This window comes from Suricata suricatta, chromosome 7 (assembly GCF_006229205.1).
Source record: "Suricata suricatta isolate VVHF042 chromosome 7, meerkat_22Aug2017_6uvM2_HiC, whole genome shotgun sequence".
Classification (NCBI taxonomy): domain Eukaryota; kingdom Metazoa; phylum Chordata; class Mammalia; order Carnivora; family Herpestidae; genus Suricata; species Suricata suricatta.
In genome coordinates this window covers 76,781,806-76,805,904 of record NC_043706.1, presented here as the reverse complement: position 1 = coordinate 76,805,904, position 24,099 = coordinate 76,781,806, and the positions used below count along the sequence as shown (strand labels likewise).

The 24,099-nt window shown below is 39.0% G+C and overlaps 1 protein-coding gene and 1 long non-coding RNA gene across 6 annotated transcripts in view; one reads left to right on the top strand and one right to left on the bottom strand.

Annotated features, from left to right (window-relative positions):
- ANKRD6 (ankyrin repeat domain 6) overlaps positions 1-24,099 on the bottom strand; it is a 191,013-nt gene that overhangs the window by 155,880 nt on the left and 11,034 nt on the right. The window lies entirely within an intron of this gene.
- On the top strand, positions 3,558-23,044 carry LOC115296358. Its single transcript, XR_003910863.1, has 2 exons — positions 3,558-3,741; positions 22,879-23,044. It is a non-coding gene; the product is annotated as an uncharacterized LOC115296358 (long non-coding RNA).

Genomic DNA, 24,099 nt, shown 5'->3' with positions numbered 1-24,099 from the left:
GAGAGAAAAACAAACAATACACTTCTGATAAAAAACATACCACCTCTTATGAAGTGGTCTTGTCAATATCAGATAAAGGGTTAATATCCAAAATCTATAAAGAACTTACCAAATTCAACACCCAAAAAACAAATAATCCAGTGAAGAAATGGGCAGAAGACATGAAGAGACACATTTCCAAAGAAGACATCCAGATGGCTAACAGACATATGAAATGATGCTCAACATCACTCATCATCAGGGAAATACAAATCAAAACCACAATGAGATGCCACCTCACACCTGTCAGAATGCCTAAAATTAACAACTCAGGCAACAATAGATGGGGGCAAAGATGCAGAGAAAGAGAAACCCTTCTGCTGCCTGTGAGAATGCAAACTGGTGCAGCCACTCAGGGAAAACAGTATGGAGGTTCCTCACAAAATTAAAAACAGAACTACAATAGGACCCAGCAATTGGATTACTAGGTATTTATCCAAAGGATATTAAAAGGCTGATTTAAAGGAGCACATGACTAGCAGCACTGTTGACAATAACCAAAGTATGAAAAATTGCCATTTGCAACAATGTGTATGGAAGTAGAGTGTATTATGCCAAGCGAAATAAGTTATTCTGAGAAAGACAAACATCCGGTAATTTCACTCATACGTGGAATTTAAGAAACAATACAGATCAACACAGGGGAAGGGAAGGGAAAATAAGATAAAAACAAAAAGGGAGACCAATCATAAGAGCCTCTTAAATACAGAGAACAAACTGAGGATTGTTGGTAGGGTGTTGCATGGAGGGATGGGCTAGACAGGTGACGGGCATTAAGGAGGGCACTTGTTGGCATGAGCACTGGGTGTTACACGTAAGTGATGAATCCCTAAATCCTATTCCTGAACTCATTATTACATTATATGTTAACTAACTTGGATTTAAATTAAAAAGAAAGAAAAAAAAGAAAAAACATAAAGTGGTCTTGTCAAAAGAAATTGAACCTGCATATGATGACCTTCAAAGACCACTGACTGTACTGACAATTCACAAGTACTAGGGACAGAAAAAAGATATGTTAAATGACAACACAAAGACATAACCAGATAAATCCAAATGGTGTCAAGCTCTACAGGACAAAGAACATGGTTTCATCAAGATAGAGTTCACAAGGAAAGAAAGAGAGAAAATGAACAGGCAAGTGACAATAAAAAGAGACCTTAGATTCACAATGACCAATCCCATATTCAAAAAAACCATTTAAAAATCTTTTATTTTAGACAATTTGAAAACTGAAAATTGATAATATTTGATGCATTAAAGAACTTATTTTTAGATATAATAGTAGTGTGCTTATTTTTAATAAGTCCTTATTTTTTAGAGCTACAGACTGAATTATTTACAGGTAAAATAATTCAATGCCCAGGATTTACTTCAAAATAATATGGGGGGGAGCACCTGGGTGGCTCATTTGGTTAAGCATCTAACTCTTGATTTCTGCTTATGTCATGATATCACAGTAGTGAGACCAAACCCCACATCGGGCTCTGCACTGGGCATGAAGCCTGGTTGGAATTCTTTCTCTCCTCATCTCTCTGCCCCTCCCCACTTGCATGCTCTGTCTCTTTCTAAAATAAACAAATAAACTTAAAAAAAAATAATATGGGGGCAGAGGGGTCTGGCTGGCTTAGTCAGTAGAGCATGCGGCTCTTGCAGGGTTGTAAGTTTGATTCCCACATTGGGTGTAGAAATTATTTAACAATAAAAATTTTTTAAGTCAGAAAATATAATACATGACTCTCTTCACAATAACTTTTAACAAGTACAATACAAATAAAGATATATGCACCCTATGTTTATTGCAGCATTATTTACAATAGTCAAGATATGGAAGTAACCCAAGTGCCCATTGACAGACGAGTGAATAAAAAAGATCTGGTTGGCAGTTAGGGAGGTAGGAAGGTAGATAGACAGACAGACACACACACACACACACACACACATACACACACACACAATCAAATATTATTCAGTCATAAATAAGAATGAGATCTTACTATTTACAACAACATGGACAGATAGAGAGCGTATGCTAAATGAAGTAAGTCTGAGAATGACAAGTAACATGACTTTACTTATATATAGAATCTAAAAAACAAAACATATGAACAAAGAAACAAACAAAAACACTCTTAAATACAGAGAGCAAAATGATGGCTGTCAGGGGGGAGATGCATATGGGGATGGCTGAAATAGCTACAAGGGGATTAAGAGATATAAACTTGCAAGAGCACCTGGGTGGTCAGTTAAGCCATCCAAATCCTGATTTCGGCTCAGGTCATGATCTCACAGTTCCTGAAACTAAGCCCTACATCAAGCTCCACGCTCAGTGCACAGAGCCTGCTTGAGATCCTCCTCCCTCACCTGTTCACCCACTTTCTCTCTCTCTCAAAATAAATAAATAAAACATTCCATTAAGCATTTTTTTTAATTTTTTTAATCTTTACTTATTTTTGGGAGAGAGAAAGACAGTGTGCGAGCAGGGGAGGGGCAGGGAGAGAGGAAGACAGAATTAGAAGCAGGTTCCATATTCTGAGCTGTCAGCACAGAGCCCAATGCGGGGCTCAAATCCACGAAACGCGAGGTCATGACCCGAGCATAAGTCAGACGCTTAACCAACTGAGCCACCCAGGCACCCCTCCATTAAACCTTTTTTTTAAGTTTATTTATTTTGAGAGAGAGGGAGCACGAGTTGGGGAGAAGGAGAGAGTGGGAGAGAGCAACTCCGCCAAGCAGGCTCCTCAGGTCATTGCAGAGCCTGATGTGGGGCTTGAACCCATGAAAACTGTGAGATCATGACCTTAGCTGAAATCAAGAGCTAGATGCCCAACTGACTGAGCCACCCAGGTGACCCATATTTCACTAAACTTTAAGTAAAAAATCCAGACAAGTAAGATAAGCACCTTCATTATCACCTATTAGGTAAAATGTGAATGTTTAGACTCTACACCCAGAACTTCAAAAAGGTTCACAGAGAGACATGTTAAGAAACAATCATCTGTGAGACCTAAGCCATAGATGCCTGGTATGAGTCACCGCCAGGTTCTTAGAGGGCTTTTCTGCTCAGCAGCAGTGTCTACCTAGACACCTGGGAGGATCTGCCGTGGGTGAGGCTTGGAAGTAAAGAAGGTGGAACACTGCCATATGAACTCCACACTTTATCAGTGTCACAGGAATTTTTGTAGCTGTTTTAAATTGCTCCAAACTGCACTAAGGGAATGCACTTCAGCTCCAGGTTTCACAAAAATATATGCCTCCTGCTCAAGCCTCAAAATGCTGCATGGATGAATGAGTCCCCCAACATAAGATGCTTTCAAGAGTGTGCAGGCGGCCTGAACAACAATGATCTTCTCTACACAGGGAGAGCTCTTGTGATACTTGTCAAAGAGGATCGGTGAAGCGTAAATCCTTTGCAAGGATTCCAATCTTTCTAAGAATCCCATCTTTCAAGTCATTTGGATACTAAACATTATGACCTCAGTTCTAGAATCACAAAAATCTATTCATCTTGACTTTTGACCTATCTACACAGCGAGCCTTTGATAACTACAGGCCATAAACAATGTGGCTGATTATAAGAGTTTAAATACTAAGATGGTGTCCAGTAAATGGCTGAGGAATCTATCAAGATATCATAGGTGTAGCACAAAATAGGATTCATAGTATCTAATCAGAATGAATGAAGTATATTCCACCCAAACCGTAAGTCAAATTACTAACAAGTATCTGGTATACTCGGAAGGGGGGAAAAAAAAAGACTTCCCTGTTGTATCAATAAATAATATACTGGGGCACCTGGGTGGCTTAGTCAGTTAGGCGTCCAACTCTTTTGATTTCAGCTCAGGTCATGATCTCACGGTTTCTGAGATCAGGTCTGGCATCTGGGTCTGTGGTGACAACGTGGAACCTGCTTGGGACACTCTCTCTCCTTTCTCTACCCCTCTCTCCCCCTGCCCCCAGCATGCACTCTCTTTCTCTCAAAATAAATAAACAAACATTTTTTAAAGTTTTAAATAAATAAATATACCATTGTACGTATCAATTTATAGTTTTTCTCTTAAAGAACTCACAGATGAAGCTTAATTGACCAACATCAGAATATTAGATTTATTAGCAGAATTGTTGAAACTACTTCCTGGGGAAACAAATCCTAACAAAGCCAATCAACAGCTTTTCATATGAAGATCTCTTACAAATCGATAGTTTACAAGAAGGTGAATACTTAAAAAAAAGTACACAAGAAATTCACAGGCATTTCACACACACAGAAGAAAATGAAATTCAAGAACTAAAAACCATATACAAATGTTTGGCTTTCTTCATGATCAAACAAAAAAATAAAACAATAAAGATACCACTTTTTTTTTTACTTATGAAAGAAGATATAAAAAATTAGAATAATCAATACTGACAGGAGGGCAAGATGACAAGCACTCATGTATTGCTAGTAAGAATTTCTGGAGAAACGTTGGCAATATGTGTCAAAGCTTTAAAAATATAATTATGTTTTCCTTCAGTAATTCCATTTCTCTTTAAGGAAAGTAACCTCAAGAGCGAGATGAACATGCAAAAATGTTTACTGAAGCATCATTTGTAAAAGTGAAAACTGGAAGCCATCTGAAAGTTTCAACTATATGGGAACAGTTTAATAAACTGAAATACATTCAATATATTCCACTCAATGTAGTTCTGTCTTTTAGGATGATTTTGAAAACTGAGTAGTATAGGGGAAAGCTCATGACATATTATTAAGGGAAGTTGCAAAATATTATGAAAAGTATAATCTCAATATGGTGTACAATATATTATATATAGATGTACAATATATCAATATATTAATAGTTGTTGACTGTGGGTGGAAGGATTTGAAATGTTGTCTTTCCTCTAAACTTCCCTATTATCTACTTTTCTACAATGAATATATATTAATTTTGCTTAGTAATTACTTTATCCATAACCAACCAAAAAGTTAGATACTATTATTATCTCCATTTTAAATATAAGGAAACTGAGTCATAGAGAGGTTAAGTAACTTGTCCACAGTCACACAGCTGGTACAATGGAGCCAGGATTCGTCCTAGTTGACCTAGCTCTAGAGTCTGATCTCTTAAGCACTTTGCAATGATTCAGGTTTTTCTTAAATAATTTAAAACAAAATGCCAGATAATCTATAAATACATGCACTACAGATTCTTAACGAAAGAGGATCTTTGCGGGTCAGAATTTTCAAGGCATATTAGGAGACAGGCAGTGAAGCCAGAAGTTTTCTCCTGCCTCACCATGTTGTCTCTTTTTTGTTTCAGATTTTTACCCAAGTTATCTAAAATGTCATCTATTTACTCTTCTTACCATTCACCCTCCCTTCAACACACACACAAACACAAATTATCAAAATCTCACACTGAAATTGACAACACACTCCTGCTCCCTTTCCAGCCCATGATAATTCCTGAGAATTTCTTTCCTGTTCCTAACAGCCAAGGTGGGTCCCACACAAATCATTCTTCATTAGTCTATCCAGACATATTAAAATTTAACTCACAATCTGGATAAAACAAAGTATTTTCCATTTCCCTTACAAATAGAAACCTATGCTACTTTCCCCTAAGGATGTTCTAGGATAGTTTAGATGGAAGCAATGTAAATTCTTGGAAAGGTGCTATTAAAATACAAAAGACTCTTGACAAACTATGGTGTGTCACATAAGAATAGGTAAGATTACAGGATCTTTTCCTGTGTATCATGTATCTCCTGCTCTAGCCTCTGAACAAAAGGCTGACAGATGTAAGTGCTTGTAGATAACACTCTGAACCATCCAAGGTGCACTGCGATTTCCGTAAGGGTGCAGATGATCAAGTTACAAGAGACTAAAAAAAGTCTTATGTAACTTAGAGGAAAAAATATTACTAATCAGTATAAAGCAAGCTTCAGACATCTGTTGTTCTAAAATTGGACACTTGATCAGGTTAAAAAGAAAAGAAGTTCCTGCTGGTGGAAGTAGGAATTTAGACTATGAGATAGAATATCACCACTAGTGATGAAATTATCTAGTGATGAATTACAGAACAATGGCAGCTTTTTAACTTCAGGGACCAATAACAGTTCTCCTCAGTTACAGTTCATAAAAAAGTATTTTATTCTGTTATCCCAGAGCTTCTTAAAGACAACCTCCTGTTACCAAAGGGTTGTGTTTGATAAATGAGATTAATAAATTAGAATGATCCATATATCCAGTACAAAGATATACATTATCACCTATGTTTTGCAAAACTGAACAAAAGACTGCCTTACCAAAGAATGAGACCAGTTAGTATGAGCTCCTTCAATGATAAAATTTATTAAAAACAATAAAAAAAACATATGAAACCCCAAGAGACCTCAAATAGACAAAGCAAAAAGAACAAAGCTGAAAGCATCACACTACATTATTTCAAAATGTACTACAAAGCTATAGTAATGAAAACAGTGTGGTACGGGCATAAAAACAAATATATAGAACAATGGAACAGAATAGAGAACCTAGAAATAAAACAAAGCATTTACAGTCAATTGATCTTCAATAAAGATGCCAAGAAAACACAGTGGGGAAGGGAATCTTCTTCAATAAATAGTGCTGAGAAAACTGATTATCCACATGCTAAATAATAAAATTAGACCCTCATTCCTCACGCAAAAATCAATTCAAAATGGATTAAAGAGTTAAATATAAGAACTGAAACTGTAAGACCATTAGAAGAAAACATGGGGGAAAACCCTTCTTGACATTGGTCTGGACAGTGGTTTTTTTTTGGGATATGGCCCCAAACACAGAGGCAACAAAAGCAAAAATAAATAAATGGGATTGCATCAAATTAAAAAGCTTCTACACAGCAAAGTAAACAATCAATAGAGTGAAGAGATAACCTGTATCAGTGGAAGGAAAAGAAGCCTCAGCATGTGTTTACACAAGGGGACACTTGCAGAAAGGGACAATTTTGCTCTGCAAAACCCGGTTGAGGTTTGGGACCTAGAACCACTTGGTACTGGGGTGGGCACAATACACAAATTGGAGAGAAACTGAGAGACAATACTTATACCTGGTTATGAGTGCCCCACATGCACTGATTCATTAGGACACTCTCTGCCTCAAACATTATAATATTAAAACCTATGTACACACACCCGCCAGCACACACAGGTGAATCCTTCCGGTACTGAACACTGAGAGGAAGACAGAGGCCCCTCTCCCGACCTCCCAACCAGTGAGCGCTAACCACGATACTACCCTTTCTCACTAAGCCACAACTTTACTCCACTGAGGTTTCTCCTTCTGTCTTTGTTTCATGTGTAGCTGAATGGTTTTGACCTATAATGCCTTACAGAGAGGTGTAAGTGGTAGCAATAAAGGAGTAGAAGTGTCGTGAGGAACCCTGCCAAAGGCAAAGGATGGAACTTATAAGACCAGCAGGCAATCAGAGACCTGTGGAAGTATCTCTTAAACATCACTGGGAAGACTGATTAGTGTCTGGAAGTACCTATGGCCAGACGACATCAGCGCTTCAGAGAACATGGTGCCAAGAACATCTGTTCATGCTGATTCATTTCACACTGTCATTTCTCAAAATGCATGCTGAGCTGCAAGGGTGGGTTTTGATTATGAGCAGTCAACTCCTCCACTCCAGGCACAGAACACTGTCAGTCAAGCAGCTGGTGTCTCAACATGGATTGAAAGGAGTTTCCTTCAAAATTTCTCATTTTTATTATGAAATATTTGACACATAGAAAAGACTGCATGTAATGAGTTACATAAATGTCAGTAATGAGTACGATAATAAAACTCACTTCCCAATTTTATGCTCAACTCAAATCACATCCCCAAAATGCAAGCACTATTTGAATTTTGTGCTTCATTTCTTTTGTCATCGTGATGGTTTTGCCACATATACATATATCCATAAGCCATATTAACATTTAGTTTTATTTTTCAACTTGTAAAACTAATATTAATATTGTATTAATTCATCTGTGGCTTTTTTTTTGGCCAACATTACAAGTTTCCTCTCTAAAGATTTTGAACAATGCTTCATATACACTACATTGTGCCCACAGAGCCTCCAACTGCCATTTAGTCTTAAACCTGAGCACAAAACCAACGATCATCAGACATTCAAGTAAAGTTTCCAAAATGAAAAGAAGAGACCACAGTAAACTAAAAGAAAAAACCCTGGAGTAAGTCCCTGAGATATTGTTGGTAACCAACAAGAATTTTTAAAAACCCAAAAACCTGAATTGATATCCTCAGATTAAATAAAGTATTGCAGAACAAGTTATAATGAAAAAGAATGATCAGAGAACAAAAGAGAGTTCTTGAAAATAGAAATGTGATTGACAAAACTAAAAATCCAACAGAAGGACTGGAAGTTTAAAAAAATCTCCCAGGAAGTAGAACTAAAAGACAGAAAGGCTCAATCCAATAGGTCCAGCATCTGCATATTCGAAGTTTTTAACGAGAAAACAAAGGAGGGGGCAGGAGAACTACCAAAGAAATGATAGAAGAAAATTTCCCAGAAGAGAAGAGCAAGTCTCCATATTGAATGAGCCCAGTTCAATGAATAAAAAACAAATCAACCACATCAAGTGGTTGACAGTTCAGAGTTATTTAAATTCTCTAGATGGAGAAGGAAAGATCATTTGAATTTTTGTTATCATTTTTAAAAAGGATAAGCATCCATTTCATTTCTTCTTCCTCCTCACTACTCTAAGATGGGTTGTAACTATTTGAAGATGTACAAAGACAGGGATTGTATCAATTACACTAAAAGACCCAGACTGTCCTAGAAGTACACAGCTTATTGCTAATATTAAGTTGTGGAATCTGGTGAGTTTACAAAGCACTATAATAGAGTTAAAAGCTGTAGCTATAAATTAAAGCTAGTCATGGAAAGGAATGTCCTATTTCCCACAAGTTGATAGGCTTTATGCTGAGCATAATATTTTGTGAAGCAGGAAATTAAGTTCCCATCATGAACATGTTAAAAACTAAAAATTTAAAAAAAAAACACTAAAAATTCATCTTGGTGGTCAATTCATGGGGATAACTGTGTACTTTCCTGTTTTTTATTAATGTCTCTAAAGATAAATAAAAGGGCTCAAATAACAAGAGATCTGTTAAAACAGAAAATCTGTTATAGGAAGTAATTGTCCAAAGACAATCTTTCATTGTCTTATCCATTAGACTTTATTCTCTCTGAAACAAAATACTATATATGAAATACAAAAGACAGAATATAGATTTGTGAACCCTACTCCAATCAGGACTTCATAAGCCTGGGATTTCATAAGCCACCCAGTCACCACACTAAATCCCTGCACATGCTCTTTAGCCTTTACCACGCTGTCGCCTCACTTCAGGTCTCTATCCTGCAGCACAGAGATATCTTTGTTCCTCAGGCAAACAGACAAAAGCCAACAGCAAGCTTGTATTACATGCTTGGAAAGAACTGTTGATTATTCACCCATCTCCACCACAAATAAATTTCAGACATTTATTTTGTCTCTACAAAACAGCCAGATCCCAAATGAACACAAACACTTCTAACTCCCTTCACTACATTTTTGAAGCTAGCAACCAGTGACTTCTAATGAGCCTGTGAAGTGAGGCAGAATATAAGTAAATTAATTCTTAGTTACATTTTCAGATATGAATTGTATGCAACTCAGTGTGACAAGAATTCAATTTATTAGACTAACTTCCACAGGTGTAAAGGTTCAATAATACCATTTCTAGGGGCACCTGGGTGGCTCAGTCAGTTGAACGTCTGACTTAAGCTCAGGTCATGATCTCACCGTTTGTGGGTTCAAGACCCATATCAGGCTCTGTGCTGACAGCTAGCTCAGAATCTGGAGCCTGCTTCAGATTCTGTACCTCCCTCTCTCTCTCTGACCCTCCCCTGCAAGCGCTGTCTCTCTCTGTCTCTCAAAAATAAATTAAAAACATAAAAAAATTTTAATAATAGCATTTCTAATATTCTATGCACAAGAGTTTGGATTGAATATTGCACTCATTTTTGCAGCCATGTGAAGTCCAATCAAACTACAATACATTAGGGGGCTTTTTAAATAATGTTCCTAATTTTCCTTGAATAAACCCCAAACATCTTTAACAAATGATATTGGGACACCTGGGTGACTCAGTCGGTTAAGTGTCCAAATCTTGATTTTGGCTCAGGTCGTGATCTCATAGCAGTTGAGATGGAGCCCTAGGTTGGGCTCTGCACTGGGTGTGGAGCCTGCTTAAAAGTCTCTCTCTGCCTCTCCCTCTGCTTCTCCCCCTGCCCCTCTCCCACATGCGTACACGAGTGCACACGCACTCGTGCTCTCTCTCTCTCTCTCGGAAAAAAAAAAAAAGATACTGAGTTGTTAAGTGAATGTGAACTGCTAAAAATATTTAGATCCTAGAGTATGAGCATCAGTTTTGCTATGGACATAAGTTGATTTAACACAAAGCCAGAGTCCTATACTTCTTCATATAGCAGTTATTTGAGTAACTATAGATCTTCCTGCAAATACCAAATAATACTTTAGCACAATCTGTCATAAAAATCTCATCTCACACCAGTTCTATTACCTCCCCTCCACTAACAGACTCTCCCGACTACTATTCACCATCACCTCTGTTCACCTTGTTTCTCTTCCTTTTTATATTCTTCCCGTTCCTTAGCACGTGCTCTTCCGTCATTTCTAGTACAGTCTTCTACCCACGCAAAGGCATATATGATACCCGAAACTGTTGATCACAATGTCAAGAAACCCAGTAACTTCTGAGATTTACATGAATCTTTTGGAACTAATGTTCCACTTTGTGAATTCCTGCATAGTGATATGGCATTAAGTAAGAGTGGATATGTGGCTCTGAGATAATTATTTCATTTCTTTTTCTACTCCTCCACTCTCTCTCATTCTGAAATGATCCCACCTAGTAAATGTAACAGAAAACTTGAGAGGAAAAGTTCTTAAAAATGTATACTTCCTAAATCTTGTTAATCTATAAGGCATTGCTTATCTTAATTGGTGTAGTTTATAAATATTGCCCATATTCTCTCTCTTTAAAAAAAGGAAGAAATGAATTTGCTATTCATTAATGATAACTACATTATTATCCAAATAGATCAAGGCAAGTTTCCTGTCTCTGTGATCATGATCTTTCAGTTACCATTCTTCACCTATCTGGTACGCTCTTGGAAAAGGCTGTCTGGAGCCTCGATTTGAAAATGAGAGGAAGAGGTCCAGGAGGACAATTCTAAAAGACTGCCACAAGGGAAAGTGAATTACTTGAATTAAAAGTAAAATGTTTTATTTCCTAAAATGTATGCTCTCTAGGGCCAAAAATAAAATTTAATCAATTTTACACGGTAGCAGCATATAGTAACATTAGAAATACGTATTTTATGCTTTCTTTACCCATAATAATTAAGCAGATAAATATTTACAGAAAGAAGTAAGGGTGGGACCTGACACATCTGCCTATAAATTATCATGTTTAAATAAAACCAACCGAGCTCTCAGAAAGCTGCCTAGATAAATAAATGATCTTTAAATTTTTTTATGTTTTATTTATTTTTGAGAGAGAGAGAGACAGCGTGAGCAGAGGAGGGTCAGAGAGAGAGAGGGAGACACAGAATCTGAAGACAGGCTCCAGACTCTGAGCTGTCAGCACAGAACCCAATGTAGGTCTCAAACTCACGAACTGTGAGATCATGACTTGAGCCAAAGTTGGATGCTCAACCGACTGAGCCACCCAGCCGCCCCAATAAATGATCTTTAGATGGCAGTGGAAATATAGGCTGCAGAACTATGCCAGGAAGGGACACTGTAGAGTCCAGTTCTTGGGAACAGAAGCTTTTAATTCACTTGAGGCTGATCTGAATTATTGCTAGATTTATGGAAATCAAGCTGATAAACGTAAAGCAATGGTAATCTGGAAGAACAGAGACTATCAGAAAAAGGAGAGACAAATGAGGATGAAATCTGTGATCCAACAGGACACGAGGTGTCTACATCCACAGGAGTACACACCCCACCGCGACAGATTGCCCTGGGTTGCTCTGCTACCACTCTGAAAATCTAAGGGTGGAACAGCAGTAGTAGCTCCTCCCCATGGTGCTGAACCCCAGGGCACACCACAGGCCAAAGACTAGGTAAGACCACTGTCCCTCGGTGGAATGTCACATACATGCTACTCCTCCATAATACTAGAGCCCAAAATCATCACCAGTTTTCCCCTATAATTTTCATTTATTAGTTGCACCCTTCAAATAGATTAATTAAGGATGCCTGGGTGACTCAGTTGGTTAAACATCTCACTTCAGCTCAGGTCATGATCTCATAGTTCATGAGTTTAAGCCACGCATTGGGCTCTCTGCTATCAGCACACAGCCCACTTCAGATCCTCTGTCTCCCTCTCTCTCTGCCCCCCATCCCCCGTGCCTGCACTCTCGCTCTCTCTCAAAAATAAATAAACCTTGAAAAAAATAGATTACTTAGAAATCCTCTTTTCAGGGGCCTGGGTGGCTAGGTCAGTTAAGCATCTGACTCTTGATTTCAGCTCAGGTTATGGTCCCAAGGTCATGGAATCAAGGCCTACATCAGGCTCTGTGCTGAGCATGGAGCATGTTAAGGATTCTCTCTCCCCCTTTGCCCCTCTCAAACAACAAACAAAATCCTCTTCTCATACAACAGACTAAAAAATTGAGAAAAAATAGTTCAATTAATTTATTAGGATTTACTCATAAAAGTTCAGAGTTATAGCTGTAACCTATGAGTCATACTGCTCCCTAGTAACACAAGCCAAAATTCTTACTGCCACATTTTAGAGTTCAGAATCCACAATTTGATTCAAGATCAGTATCTCAGATGAATGAGAAAGCTGATGAGATATCTAAAAACAGATAAATGCAGGTATTTGGATTAGTATAATGCTTTTAGTCAAACATAGAAATTGAGCATAAAAAGTTTTCTTAGAGGCGCCTGGGTGGCTCAGTCGGTTAGGCCTCCGACTTCGGCTCAGGTCAGATCTCACATTCGTGGGTTCAAGCCCCGCATCGGGCTCTGTGCTGACAGCTCAGAGCCTGGAACCTGCTTCCGGTTCTGTGTCTCCTTCTCTCTCTGCCCCTCCCCCTCTCATGCTCTGTCTCTCTCTGTATCAAAAATAAATAAAACATTCTTAAAAAAAGTTATCTTAAGGGGAGCCTGGCTAGCTCAGTCAGTACAGCATGCAACTCTGGATCTTAGAGTTGTGAGTTCAAGCCCGAGGTTGGAGTTTACTTTTAAAAAAGTTATCTTGTGGTGCCTGGGTGGCTCAGTCAGTTGAGCATCCGACTTTGGCTCAGGTCATGATCTCACAGTTCGTGGGTTCGAGCCCCCGTGTCGGGCTCTGTGCTGGCAGCTCAGAGCCTGGAGCTTGCTTCCAATTCTGTGTGTCCCTCTCTATCTGCCCTTCCCCCACTCATGAGCTATCTCTGTCTCTCCAAAATAAATAAATGTTAAAAAAAAAAATAAAAATAAAAAAATAAAAAAGTTATCTCAGGGTGCATGGGTGGTCAGTTGGTTAAGTGTCCAATCCTTGATCTTGGCTCAGGTCACAATCTCATGGTTCATGAGTCTGAACCCTGCATCAGGCTCTGTGCTGACAGCACAGAGACTAATTGGCATTTTCTCTCTCTCTCTCTCAGTCCCTCTCAAAATAAATAAATAAAACTTAAAAACAAATTTATCATGAAAATGTTTAAAAACATTAATTCACTGGGGCACCTGGGTGACTCAGTCCATTATGTGTCTGACTCTTGATCTCACCTCAGGTCTTGATCTCAGGGCTTAGAGCCTACTTAAAAAACAAACAACAACAACAAAACACTACTTTAAAAAAACACATTAATTCATTAAATGTGAAGTATAAAGTAGAAAGCTAGCATTTAGTAATGTTTAACTTTTTTTATTAAGTAAGCTCTATGCTGAATGTAGGGCTTAAACACAATCCTGAGATCAAGAGTCTGCATGCTCTACTGACTGATACAGGCAGGTGTCCCAAGGAATGTTAATTTTGATGACTTGTCTATAAGATAAGCAAGTATTTAAAGGTGGAGATTTGCAAGTAGGTTTCCTAGACATAAGACATTTTTTCCCCATTTATGGCAGTCAGTCTCAAAGATGGCTCCCAATAATCCATACCTCCTAGCACTCACACCCTTGTGGAGTTCCCTTCTATAGTGAATCAAGACTGAATCTCTGTGACTAACAGACCATGGTGAAAATGACAATGCATTGCAGCTTCTGTCCTGGCTTCCTGGACTACTCACCCAGGGGAAGTCAGCTGCCATGCCGCAAGAACATTGCAGAAGGGAGCTGAGGACTTCCACCAGCAGCCATCACCAACATGACAACCATGTGAATAAGCCATCTTACGGAGGATCATCTGGCCCCAGTCAAGCTCTCAGATGAATGCAGCCCCAAACGAGTATTTGACAACAAACTTGAGAGACAGCGTCAGAACCTCTCAGCTGGGACACAGTCCAATTCCTGACTGGAAGACTGCCAGAGATAATTAACAATTATTGCTGCTGGAAGCTACCAAGTTTTGGGGTGATTTGCTATACAGCCCTAAAACTGGCATACCCAACATAATCTGGGTCCAATCTTTAACAGTGTCCTTCGTGAATGATCCTGAGGCTTTAATGAAAAGTTTATGTAACTATAATTTAGGCTGTCTGTGACTAGGGGTCAAACAGCCCAACTATTTCGATAGAGAAGTAGTAAAAGAAAGAAAAGGATAGTTTTGTAAGTTGAAACTCTAGCTCCCAGTACTAGAAATGGGACTGTAGTTGGAGACAGGGTTTTTAAAGGGGAAATTAAATTCAAAAGAAGCTATTAAGGTAACTGCTAATCCAACAGGACTGGCATTGTTATCAGAGAGAGAGACACTAGGAGTGCAAGCAGGAGGGTACAGTGAGAAGGTGGCCGTCTACAAGACAAAAAGAGAGGCCTCAGGAAAAACCAAATCTGCTAACACCGCGATCTGGAACTTCTAGCCTCCAGAACTCTGAGAGAGTAGGTTTCTGTTGTTTAAATCACCCTGTCTATGGTACTTTGTTACGGCAGCTCTAGCAAACTAATACAGAAGTGAAACTCCTAGATCACAGAGAGAGAGGAGACATAAAAACGATTTAAGGAACAACATTAAGTCATAGTTTCTAAAGATGCACATTTGGGTAATAGAACTATAAAAAAATAAATAAAAAGAAATGGTTACTGTAACAGAACAGTACAGGCAGCCTTCACTTTACATGGTTCTAAAATGCACAATTTCAGTTCCTAGAGTTTAGTTAAATTACACCACTCCTCCAAATCTCACTCACCACAGTGTATTACTAACCGAGAATTTGCATAAAGTACAAATTTCACGCATAACTCTTCAGTCTACAAATCACCAAGTAATTAACAGAATGTGCATCATGATCAGTGACGAGTCATGTTACATCTCCCAAAGTCTGGCAGTGATCGGTCGCTCCTCATTCATTATTCAGTTCACACAGACAGCAAACCATGTATTTGTATTGTCTCCTTGTCACCCACTAATAAACCCACACAATATTTTACCAAAATGAACAATTGAGAGCAATAATTGGCCAACAAAGAAGAAAGTAGTGCAAAGAAATGAGAAGAGAAAGCACTGATGTGAAATCTGAATGGAATACAATGGAGTTACAGAAGAAGAAAGAGCTGACCATGGGAATGCAGACACTGATACCAATGACAACTCTCGATGTGCAGCAAGAGGAACTTAATGAAGGCAACTCATCAACATAAAGGAGCAAAGTAATAGAGATGAAAAGGCCAAAGAAATGATGCCCGCAAAAACTTCACCTTAGGGACACCTGGCTGGCTCCGTTGGAAAAGCATGTGACTCTTGGTGTCACAGCTGTTGAGTTCAAATCCTACATTGGGCATAAAACTTACTTAAAAAGTAAATTAATTAATTAATTTAAAAACAACAACAACAACAACACAGGAGTGCTTGGGGGGCTCAGTCGGTTAAGTGTCTGACTCCTGATTTCGGCTCAGGTCATAATCTCACAGTTTGTGAGTTCGAGCCCTGTGTTGGGCTCTGTGCTGACAGCATGGAACCTGCTTAGGATTCTGTCTTTCCCTCTTTCTCTGCACCTCCTCTGGTCTTGGTCTCTCTCTCTCTCTCTCTCTCTCTCTCTCTCTCTCTCTGTCTGCCCTCCCCTGTGTACGTGTATGTGCTATCCCTCGTTTTCTCTCAAAATAAATAAATAAAGATACATAAATACATAAAAGTGCAAAAGATAGGCAAACAGCCTCTCTGCTGTCAGCCTGTTGCTCCCTTGTGGTGTATTCAATAAACTTCTACTTTCTTTAGGGGCGCCTGGGTGGTTCAGCTGGCATACAACTTAGGCTCAGGTCTTGCAGTTCATGAGTTCAAGCCCCACATAGGGCTTTGTGCTGACAGCTCAGAGCCTGGAGCCTGGAGCCCCCTCTCCCTCCCCCTCCCCCACTCATACTCTATCTCTCTCAGTCTCTCAAAAATGAATAAATCTTAAAAAAAAACAACTATCTCCTTTATAAAAAAATAATATAAAAGCACAAAGGATAAAATATCAAAAACTGATCCAAATTTCAAAAGGACTAGGGAAAATTTATGAAGACAGAACAGTACTTGTATCATGAGTTACATGATGGGGAAAAGAAGGCAAGACAACCACTCTTGGTGAGTTTTTACAAAGAATTAAAAATTCGGGGCGCTTGGGTGGCTCAGTCAGTTGAGCATCTGGCTTCAGCTCAGGTCATGATCTTGCTGTTCATGGGTTTGACCCTGCATCAGGCTCTGTGCTGACAGCTCAGAGCCTGGAACCTGCTTCAGATTCTGTGTCTCTTCTCTCTGTCCCTCCCCTGCTCATGCACTGTCTCTCTCTGTCACTCAATAATAAATAAATGTAAAAAAAAATAATTTTTTTCAAAGCAATAAAAGCTTAATTTTCAATGTTGCTAAATGTTTTAAATTACAGTGTACTAAATTTTATTGTTTTTTTTCATTTCTCTATATAATTATAACAGACAGTAAATGCATTTTTAATGTTGAAGCCAAATGTCTAAGGGTCCCTCACTGATTACAGAGATAGCCTGCGAGGGCTTTGGCACACACTAGGATCTCTGCAGATCCACAGCACCATGCCGTGCCATGCGAGGGCTGCCTGCGGTCACTCTGGAGGGACGGAGGGACAGGGTGACGACTGAGATCTGACACAAGGAAGGGCTTCTGGGGTGGCTGGCAGAGTTGTGTGTCCTGACCAGAGTGCCAATTAGAAGGGTATTTGCCTTATAACAATTTGTTAAGTGAAAAAAGAAATGTTTCTGTGACTTAAGTCCATGGGAGCAGGGGACTCATCAATGAGGACCCATCTGAAACATCAGGCCTATGGTCACCTTTCTAAGAGAAAAGAAACGCAAAGCCACAGAAGTAGGAAAGTGACTTGGCGGAAGGCACAAAGGCTGCTGTCAGAACTGAAACCGGAGTGCAGGCCTTCCTGGCAGCCGGGGGTGCGCTCCTCTTCCAAGCCTGCCAGTCTCCCATGAAACGACGTCCCCTGAAGGGCATCTTTATTGTCCGCTTCCACCCGAGGCAATTCAGCCAGGTTTGAATGCGGAGGCCTGGGGTTTTAAGACACATTGCCTAGTGCTAATCAGAAAAAAAAAAGGACAAATACATAAGGAGGCCCCAAGAAGAGTCTCTGACCTTAAAATTTGTTCCTTAAATTATTTTTCAGGTGGAGAGATTAGGCTTGCCGAGAATCCTCAAAAGAGTTTGTGTCCTGATCTTAGGGCAATAATACACTCTAATTTAATGAGCAGCAATTATTTTGTGGGGCTGAGGCAAGGCTGCAGCGGACTTATGATACTTGATTCGGTCATAATCAATACTTGGTCTTTCCCTCTACATTTAGTACTTTAATATAACATCTTCCCCCTCACTTAAACACCCTAGTAGCCTCTGATGTTCCTTTTTCCTACGGAATCCATCAGGCATGGCTTCTGTTTGCTTACTGATGTGGGAATATATTTCCCCTTCACTTTACACACAGCCTTCATTAATACTAATAAGAAGCACACCTTAGAACAAGGAACAGAAACAGACTCAGAAATACAGAGGAAAAAAAACTAGTGGGGGGTGGACAAAATGGGTAAAAGGGATTAAGAGGTACAAGATTACAGTTATAAAATAATTCATCACAGGGCTGAAAAATAAAGCATGGGGAATATAGTCAATAATATTATAATAGCTTTGTGTGGTAACAAATAGTAACTACATTTGCCATGGTGGGCCTTTTGTATTGTGCAGAATTTATTTTTAAGTAGGCTCCATGCCCAGTGTGAAGCCCCAAGCAGGGCTTGAACTTTTGACCCTGAGACCAAGATCTGTGCTGAGATCAAGAGTTGTAGGTTTAGGGACGCCTGGATGGCTCTGTCGGTTAAGCGTCCAACTTCGGCTCAGATTATGGTCTCATGGTTTGTGGGTTCGAGCCCCGTGTCGGGCTCTGTGCTGACAGCTCGGAGCCTAGAGGCTGTTTCGGATTCTGTGTCTCCCTCTACCTCTGCCCCTCCCTTGTTCCCACTCTGTCTCTGTCTCAAAAATAAATAAATAAACATTAAAAAAAAAAGAACTGTATGTTAATCAACTAGGCTACCCAGATGCCCCATAATGTACATAATTTTCAAATCACTATGTTGTATACCTGAAACTCATAGATGTCAACTATACTTCAGTTTAAAAATTTAAAGCACACCTGGCTGGCTCAGTCGGTAGCACACGCAACTCTTAATCTCAGGGTTGTGCATTCAAGGCCTACAGTGGGTATAGTGATTACTTAAAAATAAAAATTTTTTTTTAAATTTAAAAAAGAAAAACACTAAATGATAATGATGGTGTCATGCTAACATAAAAAAAAATATAGAACTGAGATGTTGTTAACTTCCATCCATTTTAACTGGGTAGTAAAATTCAGAGCAAATACTAAAAGTCTTGAAGATTTATTCTTTTATTTTTTATTTTAATTTTAATTTTTTATGTTTATTTTATTCATTTTTGAGAGACAGAGAGACAGCGCAAGCAGGGAAGGGTCAGAGAGAGAGGGAAACACAGAATCCGAAGCAGGCTCCAGGCTCCGAGCTGTCAGCACAGAGCCCGACGCGGGGCTTAAACCCACGAACCGTGAGATCATGACCTGAGCCAAAGCCAGCAGCTTAACCGACTGAGTCACCCAGACACCCCTAAGATTTATTCTTTTAGAGTCAAAGTCAATGTACCTGACATTAAGGGAAATATAATAAGAAACTCCACAAAAGTCCTGGGGCAAAATCTGACACAATATTCTATTTTTAGGTGCACAAAAAGCATAGTCACTTTTAACACAACCAATCAATTTTACACAGGGTTAGTGCTTCTGACTCTTTAAATACCAAAGGAAGGTGTGCCTGAGTGGCTCAGTCGATTGAGCACAGAACTCTTGATTTTGACTCAAGTTATGATCTCATGGTGTGTGAGTTTGAGCAGCTCTGCCCTGACACCGTGGAACCTGCTTGGAATTATCTCTTTCTCTCTCTCTGCCTCTCCCCTGCTCTCTCTCAATCTCTCAAAATAAGTAAATAAACATTTTAAATCCAAGGCAAGATATAAATTAGTGACTTTAGGCTTTAAAAAAATGAAATGCACCAAGCATTAAGAAAATTATTTCTTGGTATACAAAATACCAATTCGTTTTTAAAGATACAAGCTTTATTTTCCCAGGTGCCTGACTTGGCTTGGTCGGTGGAGAGTACAAGACTCTTGATCTCATCATTATGAGTTTGAGCCTCACACTGGGATAGAGTTTACTCAAATAAAGACTTAAAGTTTATCTTCTTCAAAATGGCCTTTTCTTTAAAGCTTTACTAATCAAAAAGAAAACTCTGGTATCTAGAAATAAATTAGACTGGTTACATTTCTCAGAGGGGGAAAGGAATGATCTAGAGCTGTAATTTTAGTAACAACAGAAGATGGTTATTCAGTTTACAATCTTTCTAGAATGCATTCCTCAGTGGTGTTCCTCCCTCCTGGCAAGGATGGGCCTGAACAGAAGGTATACTGTGAATTTTAGTAATTCTAACCATATATCAATATCCTTGGTTGAAGGGAACTGATTATTTAAAGGAATCCTTTAATAACCTTACATAGGATTTTAAAAATCCCTTTTAGCACGTCTTTGAAATCAATTTCCCTAGATGTCTCTCAGCAGGAAGGTATCTAATTAGTTGCAAATCCTTCATTGGATGATAAAGCGTTCATTTTACTTACATTTCAAAGTACAAAAAACCCTGGCTTACACCCAATCAAGCATCCATATTTTATTTCAGCTGGAGAGCAAAAATGTAAAATGTTTAAAGGCACCCGATTCTTCATTTTAAAGCAGTGCTTCTGAATGTCAGCAACATAGCTCCATTCATATTAAGTACTGAAGGTGTGAAGGTCTTTGACTCTTCCCTCAAATTTTCATTTATTTGTTTTGTTTTGTCTTTTGGTGGGGGGGGGGGGTTACTTTTTCCTGTATTGTATAAAAACCTGAAGGTGCCAGAGGATTTTGCTGTTATTCATGACTGGTTCCGCAGCTCTTTACTACGTTTTTGAATAGCAAATGTAGAGAAAGAAAGGCTTCAGTGAGCAAGCCATTCATTAAGTATCCCCTAACCCAGGATAATACATTCTGGAGATTAAGGAAATTATAAACAATTAAATAAGCATCCGTTCCTAAAGCTCCTATAAAGCACCAGGACTTAGATTCTTCCTCTCTAGGTAACTCCTTCTGCTATTAACTTTTACCTTGATTTTAAAAAGAGATAGCTAGCCCAGGGCCATAATGCTAATTTTAGCTTTCATTTGTTCTCTCTTAGCATCAAGAGGCATCCTGAGCTCCAGTGTAAACCAGTCACATTCGCTAAAGCCCCAGTGCCTACTTTCCTACCATTATTTCTATTTAGAAGCAAAGCAGCAGATGGCTCTATAGGTGAGGTCAGGCGGTGAATGATTTGATTTATAGGATAAACCCACCGGCTGGGTCTCTCAGCACATGTTCAGAATGCTGATGATTAACCCCCGCTGGGCATTCTCCTTTCGGTTGCAAGCTCTCCTATCACGTAGGAGAGGCTTCAATACTGGGTGAGACTTTAGAGCTGCCAGAGGAACTAAAAACTACGTCTAGGGATCAAAAAAAACAAGTTGCCACAAGGGTCTGAGTTCCATCAAGTCCAGGCCCCCTGCATGAGAATTTGAGGTGCTCATTAAATGTGCACCTCCCCAGTCCTGAATTAGCATCTAAGGAGTGAAGGTAGAAGTTTCTGAATTTTTTTAAATTTGTTTACTGCATTACATAGGTCTTAGTATACCCACTGAAATGGTGAGAACTCTATGGGCCAGTAAAGTAAATTCTAACCAAGAGCAGAATTACTTTCAAAATAAGCGATACTAACTTTAAATTTAGTGAAGGAATTAGCAAACTTTTTCTGTAAAGAAATAGACAGTAAATATATTAGTATTAAGGACCATATGATCTCTGTGATAACTACTCAGCTCTGCCAGTGTAGTGTGAAAGCAGCCATAGACTGTGTATCAGTGAATGGGTTTGGTTGTGTTCTTCTAAAACTTTACAAGAACAGGCAGTGGGCTGCATTTAGTCCATGGCTATAACTTGCTGACCTTGGGTTGGGTGCACCTTTAATTCCAACAGGGGTTCCATGAAATATAACTTAAGAAGAACAGGGACTTAAAAGATAATAAATATTAATCATGTGGACTGCTTCCTCAGAACTGTACGATCCCGGCTAATGTATAAGTGAAGCATGACTTTGGTTAACGTACAACACTAAAGTTGTGGACCATGACTCCATGACTCCAGCTGGGTCCTGGGATCTTTCATATTGCCTTGTCTTAATCCCTCAGTATGTTCCATTTGCAGCTGGACACAGACAAATGCGGCCCTCCTAGGCACAAATTTACTTCAAGCAAATAAAACAAATAGGACCAAATCTTATAACTTTAGTTTCCCTTAACAGCAAATAAGTAAAAGGGATACAGACATTTGTGATTGTGTAATCCATTCCATAGCAAAGATTGCCTTTTTTTTTTTTTCTGAAGAGGAAAAGAGTTTCACACTTTATTGCCAGCAGCTTGAAGTAGTTTTAAACTGTTACGGTAACATTCATGAAGCCAATAAAACATGCATATTCTTGTTCTTTGCTAATCTCCCTCTTTTCCACCTTTCTCAAATGTACAGTTCCCTTCATGGTTGGATGACTCTGAATAAATCAAATATGCTTTGTTCCCTAATAAATTTATGAACCTAGATGACTTTATCCCATTTTATTTATTTACATGCAATTATGACACAATTGCTTCCTGTATGGAGGTCTCATCCACACGTCATACTATAAAGACCTACTATGTATATATAGATACTTGGAAAGTGAGAAATAAATCAATGAAGGCAGTTACACTTAACTGCCCAGTAAAGAGACTAGCATATTTATAGATGAGATGGCTACTTATCACCAAAGAGATCCATTCCCCTTTGAAAGTAAATAATTATTGCTCAGAAATAACTGCCCAGCCAAAGGAGTACATTTCCCAGCTTCCTTAAATCTAGGCGGGGCTGTGTGACTCGCTCTGGCCACTGGGATGTGAGCAGAAGTGATGTGTTTCACTTGCTGGTGAAGGTAGTCAATCTAGTATGCCTTTCCATGCTCTGTTCCCTCTTACAGTGACACTGGAGACCACTTGCTAAAGATGGTGGCATCAGAAGATGGAAGAAGCCTTTATCCCTGAATTTCATGAAGGACAGCTAACCAGGAGAACCGCCCAACCAGAAACAACAGATTTGGACTCTGTATGAGCTAGAAATAAACTTTTACAGGATCAAGCCAATGACATTTGGAGACAGTTATTTCTTATAGCAGTTAGCCTACCTTAACAGAATACATTTGTGTTGGATGAGTCAATAAACATGATTTATTGAAGGGTTTCTGAGATAAATTCAAATATTGAGGAGTCAAATATATAAGAAAAATTTGGAAATTATAATTTTTACTATTTATGCAATCCATTCATATGAGCTACAAACCAATGTGAATATATTCTTAATATTCAACATGTTTTATAGCAATATGTCAATGCAATAGCTACCTAGATCACTGGATTACTACACAAGATAGAAAGTATTATATGATATACTTATAATGCATTTATAACGGAAAGGGAAGGCAATCTTAAAATTAAATTTGCATTCCCCAAGGCAGGATTTACTGAACTTTAGCCATTTGGTACCACTTCATGAGTTTTTCCTTCCCCTCTTCTGGAGGCTGAGGAAGGTGGGGGAGGGAGAGAAGTTGTGAGGCTAAGTTCTGAACAAGACTTTATTCCACTTGTCCCCTACTGGGGACTCCAAAATAGTTCACCCTGGGGTGGCTCTAGCCCTTGAGGAATGGATCCTGAAGCCCATAGGACACACATGAATGACCAGAGGCCCGAAGGGTAAAGAACTGTGGAGGCTTATCCCAGGTCTGAGCTGAAAGAAATCCCGTGGGGGAAAGATACACCAGACAACTGAAAGGGGCTAAGATACCAAAGTGAAAGAGCCTATTATGGGATAGACATATCTGTGTAAGCAATATTTTCTGGTACTGCTTATTAACCATTTTTGGGGTAGAGAACCATTTGAGAATTCTGATGAAAGCTATGGAACTTCTCTCTCCTCATACATATGAACATTTACTTAAATATTTATACATAAATTTCAGGGAGCTCAGGCTCTGCAGCCCACAGATGAACTTCAAGTTAAGAATTTCTATTTTAATGGGAGGTTTAATAGCTGCCCCTCAGGTTGGTATAAGAACTCACTAATAGGGGCATGGCTCAGTCATTTGAGTGTCTGACTCTTGACATAGACTCAGGTCATGATCTCAAGTGTCAGCCCCCGTGTTAGT